Here is a 6,647-nt window from a genome sequence, read left to right as displayed (position 1 = left end):
ACTCCAGGAGCACTGCTCGTGTCGCCTACGTCATATCTCTCCTTATTGGACGGGCTCGTGAGTGGGGCACGGCAATCTGGGAGGCAAGGGCTGAGTGTACTAACCAGTATCAGGACTTTAAGGAGGAGATGATACGGGTTTTTGATCGATCTGTTTTTGGGGAGGAGGCTTCCAGGGCCCTGTCTTCCCTATGTCAAGGTAATCGATCCATAACAGACTACTCTATTGAGTTTCGCACTCTTGCTGCCTCCAGTGGCTGGAACGAGCCGGCTTTGCTCGCTCGTTTTCTGGAGGGTCTCCGCGCAGAGGTAAAGGATGAGATTCTCTCCCGGGAGGTTCCTTCCAGCGTGGATTCCTTGATTGAACTCGCTATTCGCATTGAGCGACGGGTTGATCTTCGTCACCGAGCTCGTGGAAAGGAGCTTGCGTTCTCCGTTGCCCCCCTCTCCGCATCACTACCATCTTCCTCTGCCGGCTCGGGTGCTGAGCCCATGCAGCTGGGAGGTATCCGCATCTCGACTAAGGAGAGGGAACGGAGAATCACCAACCGCCTCTGTCTCTATTGCGGTTCCGCTGGTCATTTTGTCACTTCATGTCCAGTAAAAGGCCAGAGCTCGTCAGTAAGCGGAGGGCTACTGGTGAGCGCTACTACTCCTGTCTCTCCTTCAAGATCCTGCACTACCTTGTCGGTCCATCTACGCTGGACCGGTTCGTCAGCTTCCTGCAGTGCCTTAATAGACTCTGGGGCGGAGGGCTGTTTTATGGACGAGACCTGGGCTCGGGAACATGACATTCCTCTCAGACAGTTAAGGGAGCCCACGGCCTTGTTCGCCCTGGATGGTAGTCCTCTCCCCAGGATTCAGCGTGAGACGCTACCTTTAACCCTCACTGTTTCTGGTAATCATAGTGAAACCATTTCTTTTTAAATTTTTCGTTCACCTTTTACACCTGTTGTTTTGGGCCATCCCTGGCTAGTTTGTCATAATCCTTCCATTAATTGGTCTAGTAATTCTATCCTCTCCTGGAACGTCTCTTGTCATGTGAAATGTTTAATGTCTGCTATCCCTCCTGTTTCCTCTGTCTCTTCTTCACAGGAGGAGCCTGGTGATTTGACAGGGGTGCCGGAGGAATATCACGATCTGCGCACGGTGTTCAGTCGGTCCAGGGCCACCTCTCTTCCTCCACACCGGTCGTATGATTGTAGTATAGATCTCCTTCCGGGAACCACCCCCCCCCGGGGTAGACTATACTCTCTGTCGGCTCCCGAACGTAAGGCTCTCGAAGATTATTTGTCTGTAGCTCTTGACGCCGGTACCATAGTCCCCTCCTCCTCTCCCGCCGGAGCGGGGTTTTTTTTTGTCAAGAAGAAGGACGGGTCTCTGCGCCCCTGCATAGATTATCGAGGGCTGAATGACATAACAGTGAAGAATCGTTATCCGCTTCCTCTTATGTCTTCAGCCTTCGAGATCCTGCAGGGAGCCAGGTTTTTCACTAAGTTGGACCTTCGTAACGCTTACCATCTCGTGCGCATCAGGGAGGGGGACGAGTGGAAGACGGCGTTTAACACTCCGTTAGGGCACTTTGAATACCGGGTTCTTCCTTTCGGCCTCGCTAACGCTCCAGCTGTCTTTCAGGCATTAGTCAATGATGTCCTGAGAGACATGCTGAACATCTTTGTTTTCGTTTACCTTGACGATATCCTGATTTTTTCACCGTCACTCCAGATTCATGTTCAGCACGTTCGACGTGTCCTCCAGCGCCTTTTAGAGAATTGTCTTTTTGTGAAGGCTGAGAAGTGCACTTTTCATGCCTCCTCCGTCACATTTCTCGGTTCTGTTATTTCCGCTGAAGGCATTAAGATGGATCCCGCTAAGGTCCAAGCTGTCATTGATTGGCCCGTCCCTAAGTCACGCGTCGAGCTGCAGCGCTTTCTCGGCTTCGCGAACTTCTATCGTCGTTTCATCCGTAATTTCGGTCAGGTGGCAGCTCCTCTCACAGCCCTTACTTCTGTCAAGACGTGCTTTAAGTGGTCCGTTTCCGCCCAGGGAGCTTTTGATCTCCTCAAGAATCGTTTTACATCCGCTCCTATCCTTGTTACACCTGACGTCTCTAGACAGTTCGTTGTCGAGGTTGACGCGTCAGAGGTGGGCGTGGGAGCCATTCTTTCTCAGCGCTCCCTCTCTGACGACAAAGTCCACCCATGCGCGTATTTTTCTCATCGCCTGTCGCCGTCGGAACGTAACTATGATGTGGGTAACCGCGAACTGCTCGCCATCCGGTTAGCCCTAGGCGAATGGCGACAGTGGTTGGAGGGGGCGACCGTTCCTTTTGTCGTTTGGACTGACCATAGGAACCTTGAGTACATCCGTTCTGCCAAACGACTTAATGCGCGTCAGGCGCGTTGGGCGCTGTTTTTCGCTCGTTTCGAGTTCGTGATTTCTTATCGTCCGGGCTCTAAGAACACCAAGCCTGATGCTTTGTCTCGTCTCTTCAGTTCTTCAGTAGCCTCCACTGACCCCGAGGGGATTCTCCCTGAGGGGCGTGTTGTCGGGTTGACTGTCTGGGGAATTGAGAGGCAGGTAAAGCAAGCGCTCACTCACACTCCGTCGCCGCGCGCTTGTCCTAGGAACCTTCTTTTCGTTCCCGTTCCTACTCATCTGGCCGTTCTTCAGTGGGCTCACTCTGCCAAGTTAGCCGGCCACCCTGGCGTTCGGGGTACGCTTGCTTCCATTCGCCAGCGTTTTTGGTGGCCCACCCGGGAGCATGACACGCGTCGTTTCGTGGCTGCTTGTTCGGTCTGCGCGCAGACTAAGTCCGGTAACTCTCCTCCTGCCGGCCGTCTCAGGCCGCTTCCTATTCCCTCTCGACCGTGGTCTCACATCGCCTTAGATTTTGTCACCGGACTGCCTTCGTCAGCGGGGAAGACTGTTATTCTTACGGTTGTCGATAGGTTCTCTAAGGCGGCTCATTTCATTCCCCTTGCTAAGCTTCCTTCTGCTAAAGAGACGGCACAAATCATCATCGAGAATGTTTTCAGAATTCATGGCCTTCCGTCAGACGTCGTTTCGGACAGAGGTCCGCAATTCACGTCTCAATTTTGGAGGGAGTTTTGCCGTTTGATTGGGGCTTCCGTCAGTCTCTCTTCCGGCTTTCACCCCCAGTCTAACGGTCAAGCAGAACGGGCCAATCAGACTATTGGTCGCATCTTACGCAGTCTTTCTTTTCGCAACCCTGCGTCTTGGTCAGAACAGCTCCCCTGGGCAGAATACGCCCACAACTCGCTTCCTTCGTCTGCGACCGGGCTATCTCCTTTTCAGAGTAGCCTCGGGTACCAGCCTCCGCTGTTCTCATCTCAGTTCGCCGAGTCCAGCGTCCCCTCGGCTCAGGCTTTTGTCCAACGTTGCGAGCGCACCTGGAAGAGGGTCAGGTCTGCACTTTGCCGTTATAGGACGCAGACTGTGAGGGCTGCTAATAAGCGTAGAACTAAGAGTCCTAGATATTGTCGCGGTCAGAGAGTTTGGCTCTCCACTCAGAACCTTCCCCTTAAGACGGCTTCTCGCAAGTTGACCCCGCGGTTCATTGGTCCGTTCCGTATTTCTCGGGTCATTAATCCTGTCGCAGTTCGACTTCTTCTTCCGCGATACCTTCGTCGCGTCCACCCGGTCTTCCATGTCTCCTGCATCAAGCCCGTCCTTCGCGCCCCCGCTCGTCTCCCCCCCCCCCCCCCCCCATCCTTGTCGAGGGCGCACCCATCTACAGGGTCCGTAGAATTTTGGACATGCGTCCTCGGGGCCGTGGTCACCAGTACCTCGTAGATTGGGAGGGGTACGGTCCTGAGGAGAGGAGTTGGGTTCCCTCTCGGGACGTGCTGGACCGTGCGCTGATCGAGGATTTCCTCCGTTGCCGCCAGGTTTCCTCCTCGAGTGCGCCAGGAGGCGCTCGGTGAGTGGGGGGGTACTGTCATGTACTGTCATGTTGTGTCTTGTCTCTGTCCTTTCCCTTCACCCTGTCTCCCTCTGCTGGTCGTTGTTAGGTTACCTTTTCTCCCCCTCTTTCCCCCAGCTGTGCCTTGTCTCCTCCTAACCACCTCGTCACCCCTTTTCCCACCTGTTCCCTTTTTCCCTCTGATTAGGTCCCTATATCTCTCTCTGTTTCTGCTCCTGTCTTTGTCGGATTCTTGTTTGTTGTGTTTCATGCCTGAACCAGACTGTCGTCATGTTTGCTGTAACCTTGTCTTGTCCTGTCGGAATCTGCCGGTCCGTCTGAGCCTACCTATGTTTGGTAATTAAAGAAGCTCTGTTTAAGTTAATTCGCTTTTGGGTCCTCATTCACGCACCGTAACAGAAACTCCATCAGGTTCTGCAAAAGACCTGAGACTGGGACGGAGATTTGTCTTCCAACAAGACAATGATCCAAAACATAAAGCAAAATCTACAATGGAATGGTTCAAAAATAAACAACAGGTGTTAGAATGGCCAAGTCAAAGTCCAGACCTGAATCCAATCGAGAATCTGTGGAAAGAACTGAAAACTGCTGTTCACAAATGCTCTCCATCCAACCTCACTGAGCTCGAGCTGTTTTGCAAGGAGGAATGGGAAAAAATGTCAGTCTCTCGATGTGCAAAACTGATAGAGACATACCCCAAGGGACTTACAGCTGTAATCGCAGCAAAAGGTGGCGCTACAAAGTATTAACTTAAGGGGGCTGAATAATTTTGCACGCCCAATTTTTCAGTTTTTGATTTGTTAAAAAAGTTTGAAATATCCAATAAATGTCGTTCCACTTCATGATTGTGTCCCACTTGTTGTTGATTCTTCACAAAAAAATACAGTTTTATATCTTTATGTTTGAAGCTTGAAATGTGGCAAAAGGTCGCAAAGTTCAAGGGGGCCGAATACTTTCGCAAGGCACTGTATATGCTTCCAAACTTGATTGGTAAGATTGTGATTCCTATTTCATTACTATGTCACCCACCTGGCAGGTAATTTGTCATGGCATAGATATTTATGGAATATACATGTATGTCTGACAGATTTTGGTAATTTAATGGATCATTTTACATGTGACGGCTCACATGATGAAAGAATGTTTCGAAGTTGTGAAGAGTATGACAATTTCACTGAGAATCAACTCATCGGGATTGATCAGCAAGCCATGTGCATGTAGTTATTGTGCAAATTGTAGACAATTGTACTTACTCTGTTGCACACGTGTGCCAAAACACATGCAATTTGCTTAAATGAATAAGAAATTCAAATCTGGTGTAAACAAGAAACTAACTGTTCAGAGATTTGAACTTAATGTTTTGAAAAAAAGAATTCTCGTTTGAGAATTGAGCCAAAGCGATTGAGAAAAATTGCAATCTAGAATGAAAAGTAATTTCAGTCCCATTACTAAGAGCCTCTGTGTCAATCATACAATATGCTTCCACTTCATAATTTATTGACCGATTAACCAATGGGTATTGGTGTCATTTCTTATCAAAAGGCAATATGAACTCAAAGATTGAGATCGCAATATGAGCTGAAAGTGAAAGGCAGACACACATGTTACACAACAGCCAGCTGCAAAGGGTCATTGGATATGGCAATCTCATCTTGGGACAATAGTTGTATTATTTCATTTTTTTTTAACCTTTATTTAACTAGGCAGTTAAGTTAAGAAAAAATTATTATTTACAATGAGGCCCTACCCCGGCCAAACTCGGACGACGCTGGGCCAATTGTGCGCTGCCCAATGGGACTCCCAATCTACATCTTTCTTTCTTTCTCTCTGAGGAGGAGGACCTGAGCCCTAGGACCATGCCTCAGGACTACCTGGCTTGATGACTCCTTGCTGTCCCCAGTCCACCTGGCCGTGCTGCTGCTCCAGTTTCAGCTGTTCTGCCTAAAGCTATGGAACCCTGACCTGTTCACCAGACGTGCTACCTGTCCCAGACCTGCTGTTTTCAACTCTTTAGAGACAGCGGTTGAGAAACTTTGAATGATTGGCTATGAAAAGCCAACTGACTTTTACTCCTGAGGTGCTGACCTGTTGCACCCTCGACAACCACTGTGATTATTATTATTTGACCCTGCTGGTCATCTATGAACATTTGAACATCTTGGCCATGTTCTGTTATAATCTCCACCTGGCACAGCCAGAAGAGAACTGGCCACTCCTCGTTGCCTGGTTCCTCTCTAGGTTTCTTCCTAGGTTCTGGCCTTTCTAGGGAGTTTTTCCTAGCTACCGTGCTTCTACACCTGCATTGCTTGCTGTTTGGGGTTTTAGGCTGGGTTTCTGTACAGCACTTTGAGATATCAGCTGATGTAAGAAGGGCTTTATAAATCAATTTGATTTGATTTGATTTTGAATGTGATACAGACAGGATGTTTGTGGGACAAACACATTTTCTCATGCACATACAGTATTTCAGCTCAGATGTTTACAGCCCCATCCACCCACACACCTGACTGACTGAAAACCTATGATGCTTTCGAGGAGGAGGAAGAAAGTCAGTAGGGGAATCCCCAGGCATGGCATATGTGGGCCATCTCACCTGACACAGCAGGAGAAAAAAACACAAAAGGGAATTCCCCTTGTTTTCATCTGAAGTTATTGGGGAGGCACTTTGTTTCACAGTTTCTGGTGCAAAGCTGCTCAAGAAC

Source organism: Oncorhynchus mykiss, chromosome 2 (genome assembly GCF_013265735.2).
Source record: "Oncorhynchus mykiss isolate Arlee chromosome 2, USDA_OmykA_1.1, whole genome shotgun sequence".
In the NCBI taxonomy this organism is placed as follows: Eukaryota; Metazoa; Chordata; class Actinopteri; order Salmoniformes; family Salmonidae; genus Oncorhynchus; species Oncorhynchus mykiss.
The sequence above is the reverse complement of the archived record's forward strand: the minus strand, read 5'-3'. Positions refer to the sequence as shown.